Below are 13,559 nucleotides of genomic sequence, written 5' to 3' on the forward strand. Positions count from 1 at the left end.
ACAAATGCTGATTACCAAGATGTGTAGTATGAATGAGGAAAATCTGAATATCATACTACGATTTCACTCGGTAGAACACAAATCATGATCACCTTTTTGGATATTCTAATGATTACGAAATCTTGGCAAGAGCCGTTTTCCATTATATCCTAAACAAGTAGTAAATTTTCAAAAGATGTAGAACTGAAGAAACGTGACTGGATTTGCCAAAAGTGGGTCATATTAGCTGATGCAGACATATCTTCAGTGAATTTATAGGTTTTCTCCATTTTCACATGAAATTTGGAAGACATTCTTAATTGTTAATATGCAAGCAGAACTAATTCTTTGTCCATAAGCACTTAGTGATCGATCTCCTATTTTTCATATATTAAAACAATGTCATCTCTTTTGAAAATCTGTTGTCAGATGATTACCTATTTCACCTGTCTAATTAGGTTTCTCTCAAGCAAATTGCTTTAAGAGATGGTGCTCATTCTGAAGAAACAGAAGTAGTTTAGGCCTGTAGATACTTGTGACTTGTCTATACCCTTGTTAATTATGCATTTATGTAGCATGAATATATATATATATATAAAGAGCTTTCAAAATCTTCTTGGTGCATATTTCCATGACTTTTGACGTCTACAATTTACATATTGGCCACTTAAAATCATTTGTAAAAGTTGATTCTCTCATTTTTGTATGCTTCCACGGTTCCTGCAGATGAAATTTTATGAACTTGTCTAAGAATACACAATGCTTAAATTGTAATGAAGATAAGCCAAAGGACGTTGATCTGCCTACTAATCAAATGAGTAAAGGAGATTGGATATGTCTGGGGTAAGTCCTTCAACTGTTTTACTTGCTTACTAGCTTTTTTTCGATTTCCATTTGTTTGTAAAGGTTCCTTTTGAAAGCACTATAAGTTTGGTCCATATCAATAGAATTATGTGAATTACACTGTTCTATGATTTTTGTTCTCTTACTTTCGTAGTTGACCATATGCAATTATGCATGGCAAACTGTCCCACTTGCTGCTTATGATCTGCTAACATATTCTCGTTGGTTTTGCCGCAGATGCAGTGTTATGAATTTTTCCAAAAATGTTAAGTGTCTAAAATGTAAGACAGCAGGGCCGAAGAGGATCAATCCAGATGAAGTTGAAATGAAAAAAGGAGATTTACTATTTTTCATATTGTTTTAGTATTTTTGTTAACTGTTACATTTCTAGGGAATTTTTATAGCTTAGGGCTCTTTTGTGATAGAAAATGAATTTTTATCTCATTCCTGGATCCAGTGCGAATAAATTATATTGACCCCAACCATATAACTTATGCACATTGATAACTTCCCACTCATTAACCGTTTTGATGATAATTTCTTCTCCTGAGCATGTTTAAATTTTCCACTTTTGCATAGGCCATCAATAAGTATGTTGTATGAGTGTATATTTGGTTAATGCCAGTCTCTTCCATTTTACTGAATAACACAAGTGCCTTGTCAAGTTGTCGGTTTTTGCACAAAGCATCTATCAAGAAATTGTAAGTGAATATAGAAGATGGTTGACCTTTATCATGCATCTCAATTAAAAGCTCTAAAGCACGAGAGATTCTCTTTGATTTGCCCAAGTCATCAATAAGAATGTTGTAAGTTACCGTGCTAGGAACTAAGTTCTTGCGACACAAGTTTAGATGTCCAATACTACAAGCTAAAATCAAGGCAAGAGAAATATTGATGCAGAAAAATATCTGCTTTGAAATACCTAGGTGGCCAAACCACACTCATTTAAGCAAGTCAAAATCCAGTGTAAAGCAAATATTGCCAATCTCCATAGAGAAGTCATTGATCAACAAGCAAACTAACAATAAAATTTGAAGTTGGGAAACCATAACCGAATTATTAACAAACTCATATTTTAGAATCACATTTTTCATAATAATGTAATTTTCCTTATACAGAATGCAATGGATTTGCAAATGTTTATAGCACTCTTTTTTGTTTTTCTTAGTTTGTAGCATGATAATAGTTAAGATATATGATCTCATAGGATAACAGTAAAGAACTATTAATTAATATAAAGAGATCTTAAACACTAAACCTGTAAGCTACAACTAGGAATATCCTCTAAAGAATCAATAAAGCATAGTGGAATTAAAAAGGATGATAGCAATTACAAAAATTGAAAGTTCAAAATTAATTGAATAAAAATGAGATAGTCAAGACATCAATGGTATTGATGTTATGGCATTGCCAAAGTTCTGTGACCCAACAGATATAGAATTTACAGAACTATGATACATATTCTGCAACAATAGAGAGGTGATTTCAATTTGAGTTGATGTATTTTACCTTCATTCATCCGTTCAATAAGCCTCTAGCAATCATTTCCCGAAGAAGTTTCTCTGCCATGTCATTCTCACCATTTTCAAACAAAGCACGAATAACAATTTCAAAAGTCACAGCATTTGGTAAGCAACCATTGTCTTCCATTTTTGACATCAGGGCCAATGCTTCTTCAAATAAGCCCTCTTTGCAGAGCCCATCGATCTATATTCGGGTCAATGCCACTCTTTTTCATTTGATTAAATAACACAAATGCCTTGTCAACTTGTTTGATATTGAACATCCCATCCAACAAGGAAGTGTAAGTGATTATATTAGCAGGTTGACCTTTATGATGCATCACAAGAAGAAGCTTTGAAGCACAAGTGATTATTTTTATTTTTTCATTGAAAAATTGAAACTTTGAGAAGAAAGAAACTAAATTGAGAGAGATACCTGAATTGAACTACCGAACTAAAGCAGAGAGCCGGAGTGAGTCCAGACAAGAGAAAAAATGTTGCTTTGACTTCGAGCAGACACGGAAGCAAGACACGGCGAGACCACCCACCAACGACCGCGAGACACGGGGAGGAACAGAGCAGTAGCGACAACGCACGGTGAGGAGCAGAGAACCAACGATGGTGTACGATGATCAGAGAACGAGGGACCACAGAGGGAGAGGAATAGTGAACGAGCGACCGCAGAGGAAGAGGAATAGAGAACGAGCGACGATGGTAGAAGGAGGCAAGAACCCTAGCAGAGGCAAATGTCTCGTCTCTTTTGAAACTATGATTAAAAGAAAAACGAAGAATGTGTAAAAAGAAAAAATACAGGGGTAAATGTTTAATTATAAATTCTTTCAAAAACCAAAAAACGGGGTGCTATTTATAAATATTTTTAGAATGGTTAATGTTACTCCCACATAAAAGTAGGAGTAACGTATCCGCAGCCTAAAGTTAATCATAGGAGAAATTTTATTTTAATCATGTGTTTGGTGATAAGTGATTTGACATAAAGAAAACAACTCGAAAGAGAGTTAAAAATGGCTCCAAAATTGTATGCAAGTTGAGAAAATATTTTTATGAAAGTTGGACAATATAATTTTTTCCTTCAGCATTTAATTAGCGAGTCAATATTTGTTTGAAGAGTATTAGGGATGAGCAGGTTTTGTTATTTGTAATCATCAATTAGTTATTATTAGTATTTTTAAAGTCACGAATTTGTTACTCCTAATTTTATGTAGAAGTATGATTAACCACTATTAAAATATTTACAAAATAAATCCCATTTTTTATTTTTGAAAGAATTAATAATTAAATATTTGTCCCTCTAGTTTTTTTATTTTACAAATTCTTCCTCTTTCTTTTAATCTGAGTTTCAAAGAGGAGACCAGAGCTCTGCTAGGGTTTTTTCCCTTCTCTCTGCTTCCTATCAACGTCACTCGTTCCTTGTTCCTCTCACTCCACGGTAGCTCGCTCGCACTCTGATCCTCTTTTTGTGCCATGCTCGTTCTCTGATCCTCGCCCTGGTTCGTCGCTGGTCTCCTCTCCTCACCGTGCGTTGTCGCTGCTACTCTGTTTCTCGTCATTACTGCTTCGAAATGGCATTCGTACCCTACATGGCTTCCAGTACTCACCTCATCTGAGGAACTTCTAAAAGGTACTGCCGTCCTTTAATATAAAGCTCTATTAATGTAGTTCTGATGACCATTTTGTCAATTACCTCTTTTCTCAAGTATATACAAATGGATCCATGTCTGTCTCTCTTTCTCTCTATCTGTATCTTCACTTTCTGGTTTGATGTTTTGATTTGGTTTACTTGATTGCACTAGTGCAAGTTGTTTATGATTTTAACTATCCAAAATAATTATACTTTTTCCTCCTTTTTTTCCCTTTTCAAAAATAAATTGCTATATACTTACTGATTTTGGCAGGTGGAATGGATCCTAATTAAGCAGATCTTGTTGTCTTTGGTGTTCTACGACCCATCCTTCATCTTCAAGTTTAGTAAAGATATGGTAGAGCAGACACAGACTAGAAAATGAAACTCTCATATGGATCAAGCTGTAGGACAATCTTGCATAGTCAATTCAGATAGTTAAACTATAATGAGTCTCAATTTATAAATTGATAGCAGACTGCTGTATGAAAATTGAAATAAGTTTGCACTACAAAGTTTTTTAATGGCATGGGGTTGCTCTAGCTGCCCCTTTTACTTGTAACAATGATATATGATGACAAGATGTTTAGTCTGATTTTGTGAAGCATAATGATCTTATTACTTCAACTTGTGTGATTATATACTTATGCTATAATGCAATTAGTAAGAGGAACATCATCAAAGTATTTTGAGGGTGATAATATTAGTTATTCAATATTCCCTTTATAATTGTTAAAAGACATATATGTTAAGGTATAAGTGGTCGTCACTTATTTTATTAACTTCAATTAATTCATTTGTAAAGAGTATCGGTTGGATGCACCTAATGATGATGAAGAATATGATGTACGATCTGATGATGAATTGGTATGTCTATTTTTCTTCAATTGCTATTCTCTTGATCTGTTGATCCAAACCACCAAATACTCACATTTTGTATTTGTTTTTTTATTTTTTTTATAATTCTTATGCAATTTTGCATCCTGACCCAGATAAAGATGATTAGATTTGATATGTCTATTTTTGATTGTTGTCTTGTTTATCACGACCAAACACCCCAAATTATATAGTTTAAAATGTGATTACAGTTGGAGAACCTACTCAAAGAATATTAGCTTCCACTTTCCTGTAGCATTATTTTGTTATGGAATATCTTGTAGGACATTAGGATGCACTATTGATTTTATTTGCACTCTGATCTGCATATTGTTTGTTTGTTGGTACTTAATCATTTTTTTTATAGAATTTTCTATGGCAAATTAGTACTACTGGTGAGGACTTAAAATTACATAATTGTATGTCTCATTCAGGAGATCTTTTTATCAACATTATTAAACAATATGATGTCATGTTTAGTGGCTTGTAAAATTTGCTATTCTACATCCATGTTTTAAAATAATTTTGTTGTAATTTTTCTTTGTTGTAGTTAGACGGGCTAAATTAGCTGTTGATAAGGTCATGACTACACCGTGCGAAACATCAGTTTTATATCCAAAGCATGGTAAAAATCTGCACTATTTCACAGCAATAACACCTTGTGCTGTGCTAGACATTCTTTTACCTCTTTATAGAGAAGATGAAGGAAAGAAGTGTACTTACTATCATGATTATCCATAAGATATAGCATTGGTACTCGGTAGTAGGAATGATCTTAGAAGTTCTATAAACTCAATTTGCTCCCTTTCTTGAGTTTTGAAGCCTCTGATTGTGGATTTATAAGTTTAGTTATATTTTTAGTTTTTTTCTCTTAGAAAGTTATTATCCTTTTCAAAACTTGTAAATCACTTAAGAGAAAGAAGAAGCATTATCTGATCAGCATCTCAGTTATATTTTTTTTAATGCTTGTTGCACTACAGCAACACAAAATGGCCCTAAGATATGCGACAATGAAGAGGAGGAACATGCTTGGCTTGTAGAGATAGGAATGCCTGCAGATCTTTATATGTGCCTAGGAGAGTACACTAGTCTGGCTATCCAGCTTTAGGTCTGTTGATCAGATTTAAAAGTGATTATATGCTTCCTGTTGTGAATGGCAGATGATGACGTAATGCCTATAAATTATTCATCTTCTATTTTGCACCTGCTGGCGAACAAAGAGGATCTAAATTTGTTTACAACACATGACATGTTAAGGTTGATTTATGCCTCCTTTTGCTGGAAGCATATTTGGAGCATAAGATTTTGATACATAAAATTTGTGATAGTCTTCATGCTTTTATAAGCAAATCTATTTCTATAATATTCCTTATATAGTGCATACGGTGGATTGTAGTATCAATGAAATGGTAATACTTTCTTATCATTTTGCAATATCTGCTATTAGTATTTGTCAAAGGCTATGAAAAAATTATCTCGATTACTCGATATATCTCCTCCTAAGTTAATCCCTATTTTAGACATTTTGACCTTATATTTGTATTTTCATGATGAACAATTTTTACCCATTTATAAATAATTATATTAAGGATCAATTTATACTAAAATTGTTTCAATATGCTATGAAGGAACTAACTTGTGTGACATTTGAAATTTCAGAATGAGTCCCCCTTGATGACAAGTCATCTTAGCCCATTTTAGCTAGTCTTTTTCTTTTGTTTTCATTAGAATTATGCACTTTCTTAAGCTACAAGCAAGCTAATTGAGTAGAATTTCATGTTTCCCTTGATTGAACCAACCATATGTGAATTCATACCATTTCATGAGGTTTTAAGCTATAATTGTTGCATATTGTGGAAGATTGAATACCTCATGATTTTGAGCAAAACTTTGATTAGTTTGGTTGATCAATGATAGGTGAAGAAGGCTTGGAGAAAGGTTGAAGCAAAGAGGAATGGCTAGGAGTGAAGAGAGGACAATGGAATAAGTGAAAATTGAACTGGGTTGCATGAAGTTAGCCCCAACGTTAGCCCCCTAACTTGGAGGCTAACGTTGGGCATGTGAATCACTCTTTGGAAGTAGCCAACGTTAGCTCCAACGTTAGCCCCCTAACTTGGAGGCTAACGTTGGAACTTGAGAGTTTCTCCCTGGGCTACCAACGTTTGCGCCAACGTTAGCCCCCTAACTTGGAGGCTAACGTTGGCACTTAAATCACAATGGGGGAGTAGGCAACGTTTGCGCCAACGTTAGCCCCCTAACGTGGAGGCTAACGTTGGCGCCAATCACACCAAGCAAGGCCAACGTTAGGGTCAAAGTTAGACCCCTAACGTTGGCGCCAACGTCCATACCAGAAGGATGTGGTTTGCTGATATGAAAAGTTAGGGTCAAAGTTAGACCCCTAACTTTGACCCTAACGTTGAAGACCAACGTTGGCTAACTCCATTTCCGGTTCAATTGGTTCACTTCGGTTCTTCTTCAATCTTCAAAGAGCAATCAACCAAGGCCTCTTTCAACCCAATTCCACCAAGGACAAAGGCCCAACTCAAGGCTTGAAGATCATTTTGGAAAGTGTATAAATAGGATAGAATTCAATTTATGGAAGAGCTGGGCTGGAGAGTTTTCCTTTAGAGCTTTCCTTTTAGAATTTTCAATATAGTTTTCGGAGAGCTTTTGAACTTGAGTGAACTTTAATTTCTTGCCTTCATTGCTTTCAATTTCATTTTACCTTTGTCTTGGATCTTGGATTTGAGAATTGAAGAAATTCTGTTTCAATCTCAATCTTGGATCTCTCTGCTTTATTTACTGAATTTCATTTCCGGTTTATTGTTCTTCATCTCTTTTCTTTGCAATTTACAATTTCCTTGCTATTGTTCTTGTTGGATCTAGGAAGGCATTGAGATCTAGACTTGGTTTTCTAGTCTCTGGGTCCTGAGATCTAAATCCTCATTTCAATTCTCTGTTTAATGCTTTCATTGTTCATTTACTTTGCTGTTATAAGATCCGGTTCAATCCCAATTCCCTTTTTCTTTTCTATTTGATGCAATTTAGTTTTTCCTTGTTTAAATTCTGCAAATCCTCATCCCAATCCCCTTTACTTTTCAAGCCATTTACATTTCTTGCGCTTTAAGATTCTGCAATTTACATTTCTTGCACTTTAAGTTTCTGCTATTTAATTTCTTGTTCTTTAAGTTTCAGCAATTTACTTTCCCGCTCTCTTTGATTTCATGCAATTTACATTCTGCAAATCACAAATCACCCAACCAACACTTGATTCGCTTGACTAAATCAACCACTAAGCTAAAATTGCTCAATCCTTCAATCCCTGTGGGATCGACCTCACTCCCGTGAGTTTTTATTACTTGATACGACCCGGTACACTTGCCGGCTAGTTTTGGGTGTTTTGGGAGAGATTCGTTTCTCATCAAAATATCTCATCAAGTTTTTGGCGCCGTTGCCGGGGATTGATTAGATTGACAATGATTAAGCGAGGTGGTAATCTAGATCAAGCACTTTTTCTTTATTTTTCATTAACTTTTGATTAACCCACTAACTGTTTGAATTTTTGCTTAAACTAAACTTCATTCTAGCAGTAGATTGAAGTGATCTTGCTGGGGTTTCTTTTGTATTGTTTGTATGTCAGGTACAGGAAGATCCGCTCCTGTGTTATCTGAAGCTGATCAGAGAACTCTTAGAAGGATAAGAAGGGCCGAAAGAGGAAAAAATATTGTTGGAGAAGAAGAATCTGAGGAAGAATACCACGAGATGGAAGGAGATACATCTAATCCAGGAGAAGGAGTTAATAATCCACCACAACAGAGGAGAGTATTGGCTTCCTATACTTTTGCAAATGCTAGACATTGTGGAAGCAGCATTCTCACCCCTAATGTCAATGCAAATAACTTTGAACTGAAGCCACAACTCATCACATTGGTCCAGAATAACTGCTCATTTGGAGGAGGACCATTGGAGGATCCGAATCAACATCTATCTACCTTCTTGAGGATCTGTGACACTGTCAAATCCAATGGTGTGAATCCTGAAACTTACAAGCTTCTGCTGTTCCCGTTCTCATTAAGGGATAAGGCTGCACAATGGCTTGAAACTTTTCCCCAAGCAAGTATCACTAGTTGGGATGACTTGGTGACTAAATTTCTAGCCAAATTCTATCCACCCCAGAGAGTCATCAGGCTGAAAACTGAGGTGCAGACATTCACACAATTAGATGCTGAATCCTTGTATGAAGCATGGGAGAGGTACAAAGCCTTAATCAGAAAGTGCCCTCCAGAGATGTTCAATGAATGGGATGTGCTGCAAAATTTCTATGAAGGCCTGACATTGAAATCTCAGGAGGCATTAGATCATTCTGCTGGAGGTTCACTACAACTAATGAAAACTGCTGAGGAAGCTCAGAATCTTGTGGACATGGTGGCCAACAATCAATATTTCTTTGCTCATCAAAGAAGCCGCCAACCATCACAAAGAAGAGGAGTAATGGAACTAGACGGAGTGGATTCAATCCTAGCTCAAAACAAGATGATGCAGCAGCAATTTCAACAACAATTTGAGCAAATGGCTAAGAGGATTGACAGTCTCCAAGTTGCAGCAGTCAACACTAGCCAACCATCAACCACATGGGGACAGAGTGAAGAGACTCAAGAAGAGCAACAGCAAGAACAAGTCCAGTACATGCATAACCAAAATTCTGGGCCAAATGAAGTATATGGTGACACTTACAACCCTTCTTGGAAGAACCACCCAAACCTTAGGTGGGGAGACAATCACAACCAAAATCAACAACCATGGCAGAGAAACTCAAACCAAAACACTTTAAGAAACAACCAAAACCACAACCAGCAGCAAACCAACCAAAACCCCTACAGAAAACCTCAAAACAACTACTCCAACCCCAACCATTACCAATCTAATAACCAACCCACCAACCAAAATGCCTACCATCCACCATCCACATTTCACAACCCACCACAAGCATCACCTGAATCTCAAAGACTCACCAACTTGGAAACCTTGATAGACAAAATGTGGAAACACCAAGAAATGACAACCAAGAACCATGAAGCCTCCATGAAGAGCCTAGAAAGGCAAATTGGGCAAATCTCTAAACAGATTTCTGTTGAGAGATCTTCAAGCTCACTGCCAAGCGACACAATCCCAAATCCTAAGGAAGAATGCAAGGCAATACAACTGAGGAGTGGAAGAGTCTTGGTGAAAAATGAAGAAGCAACCAAGAAGCCAAAGGAAAGTGACAAGAAACAAGCTGAAGAAGAGAAAGTCAATGACAAGAAGGAGGCAGCAAGCAAGCCAACTCAGAATCAAGTTCAAGAAAAAGAAGATCAGCCACAAAAATCAAGAAAGGGAAAGGAAGTAATTGAAGGGCCAACTGAGGACCAAAGGCAGGGAAATAACTTCACTCCTCCCTTGCCATATCCTCAAAGGTTTAACAAGGAAACTAAGGACCAACAATTCCCAAAATTTCTTGAAATCTTCAAGAAGTTAGAGATCAATATTCCCTTAACTGAAGCACTTGAGCAAATGCCCCTGTACGCAAAGTTCTTGAAGGAACTTATCAACAAGAAGAGGAGTTGGCAAGTTAATGAAACTGTACTGCTCACTGAGGAATGCAGAACACTAATCCAGAAGGGACTTCCTCCCAAACTTGAGGACCCTGGGAGTTTCTTTCTACCCTGCGCCATTGGCAGTATGACTATCAAGAAGGCGATGTGTGACTTGGGAGCTAGTATCAATCTGATGCCTGCCTCTCTAGTGAAAAAGTTAGGCATAAAAGAGGTAAAACCAGTACAGATGTCTCTAGAATTGGTGGACAAATCAGTGATATGCCCCAGTGGTATAATTGAGAACCTTCTAGTCAAAGTAGATAGATTCATCTTCCCAGCAGATTTTGTGATCCTGGATTCGAATCAGGATGAGGGCGACTCCATTATACTGGGAAGACCGTTCTTAGCCACTGCTAGGGCCATCATAGACATAGAGCAAGGAGAATTAACCCTCAGGATGCATAATGAAAGTATCACTCTGAGTGTACTACCAGAAACACAGAACAGTAATGAAAAGAAGGATGGTACAGAAACAGACAAGGAGAATCTGCAGTGGAGGGAGGAAATCAACAAGACAAACAACAACTGCCCTCCCAAGCAAAAGATAGATGATACAGCAGGCCAAAAAGAGAAAGAGACTGTGCAAAGTAATGAAGAAGCTCAAGGGAACATTGTAGTATTAGCAACTAAGAAAAGGAATTTCAAAAGGGAGCCTGTTTTCAAAGAAGAAGAATCAACAAAAGGAAGGAAGAAAAACAAAAACAGAATCAAAAAGGGGTGGAAGAACAAAAAAATCCCAACAGAAGGGCTCTCCAAAGGTGACAAAGTGCAGTTAGTCTATCAACAACTGGGAACAGACCAACAGACTAACGATTACTACACTGTGAGCAAAATATTATCACTAGAACATGCTGAGATAGAGCACCAAGGAACAAAGAAGAAGCTCACGATCAGAGGGGACAAGTTGAGGCACTACAATCATCAACCACCATAAAAGAAAGCTTCAATGTCAAGCTAGTGACAATAAAAGAGCGCTCCATGGGAGGCAACCCATGCTTTAAGATTCTTGTCATTCAATAAACTATGGTCACTTGATGCATGAATTATTTTCTCTTTTCATGAACGTATCCATTTATTGCATGCACTGTTTTGAAACATATGCTAAGTTTGGTGTGTCTTCAAGCACACTTAACCAATATCATAAAGGATTTTGTTTCACATGCTTAAAATGTCTTGATAGAGCATATAGCCGAACACTAAGTTTGGTGTCCACATAGCTTCATGAGAATCTGAAATTCATGCATCAATAATCATACATTTGTCATTTTTCAAAACCTTATAAATAGAATTTTCTTTTGATGAAGGTATTAATTGTAATGAACCCTTTGACAAGAAGCAAGTTTGGTGTTCATCAAACCTTGATGCACCAGGATACAATTAATCCTTCATGAAAAAAAAAAAAAAAAAAAAAAAAAAAGAGAAAAAGAAAGTATGATGAAAACAATTCTTATGAACATTTAAACTTCACTTATTGGAGGAATAAACTCATTTTCTTTATATATTACCAAACATCAAGTTTGGTGTCCCCCATAGGAAGTGTCACGGCTCACATGAGATAAGAATTGATAGTTCACATATTTTTACTAAAAAGAATAATATTGCTACGGTGGGATAAGACTAATGCATGTGTCTTGTTGTGATGACTAGGAGGTCAAAGAATCTTCAATGAAAAGAAGGACAAGACAAAAGAAATCTTAGCATAAGGACAAAATCATATCACATGCTTCAAGGAAGAAATCTGCCCCTCATTGAAAATGATCACGGCAAAGGCTAGGGAAGGAGCAAATTTTGTCTTCATTCATCCATACATGCACACCCTTGATCCCCATGGTGCTTAATTGCATCCTAGCCCTCTATTTCTCATATAAAAGCATACCACCTTCAAGCCATGCACATGACCGAATCACTCCTCAACATTACAAGTCTTGTGCAACTTTTTCTTTTACTTTAAACTCCAAACACTCAATCTTCTCTTCATAATTCCCTAGCAAGTTCAGTCCGAATCTCTTTTTCCTCCAACCACACATCAAAACTCTCCAACACTCCCCACATTCCCTCTCAACCAACCAAGTGATTATGGCATCCTCCTCAAGAACCAAACGACGAAAAGGAAAAGATCCAATAGTAGAGGAAGAAACACATGAGTATGACCAATGGAAGTTCAAGTCTTGGTCTCATCAAATGCAAATTCAATGGATGAACGAGAAAAAAATTTATCCTGAGATTCCATTCATGTTGCCGGATGATGGGTGTCAAGAAATAAAGAACAAAATCCGGAAGAGAAGATGGGAGGAACTTACATCACCAATCTCTCGAATTAATACCAATATTATAAGAGAGTTTTATGCAAATGCCCCAAGGATTGACATGCGTGGACCCCCAACGTACAAGAGCTATGTGCGTGGGGTGGAAGTAGACTTTGGCCCAGATGCAATCAAGAAAGTTTTGAAACTAAAGTCAGTGCGCTTTGATGAACCGGGATACCAACAAAGATTGACTGAGGATCAAAATTATGAAGAGATTGCAAGAGACATTTGTTTTGAGAACTCAAGATGGGAGGGAGATGACAAGAACAGATACAAGTTCTTGAAGAGATGTAACCTCATTCCGGAGGCAAAAGGATGGTATGAGTTGATGAAAAGGTCAATTCTGGGGACAGTGAACACCTCAGAAGTTAACAGGGAGAGAGCCTTAATGCTGCATTGTATCATGGTGGGTGGAGAGATAAGAGTTCATGAGATCCTTGCAAGAGACATCCTAAAGATAGCTGAAAAAAATTCGGCCGGATCTTGGTTGTACTATCCAAGCACCATTTGGAAGTTGTGTGCAAAGGCCAAAGTTCCATTGGAAGAGGAGAATCCAATGTGGCTAAGCCAAGGCATGCCCATAACTATTGAACGAATGATGATGCCCCTTGAAGCACACCAAGGCCGAAGGCCACATGGAGGAAGGGAAAGAGAAGAGCAAATGGAAGAAGATGAGCCCCACATGGAAGAAGAGCCACAAGAGGAGGAGGAACAGCCACACTTTTTCTCACAAGGCAATATGGACATGACTCAAATGCAAGAAGCAATAGGGAGGTTATCC

This window comes from Arachis ipaensis, chromosome B5, assembly GCF_059453495.1.
Source record: "Arachis ipaensis isolate K30076 ecotype BB chromosome B5, ASM5945349v1, whole genome shotgun sequence".
NCBI classification, from domain to species: domain Eukaryota; kingdom Viridiplantae; phylum Streptophyta; class Magnoliopsida; order Fabales; family Fabaceae; genus Arachis; species Arachis ipaensis.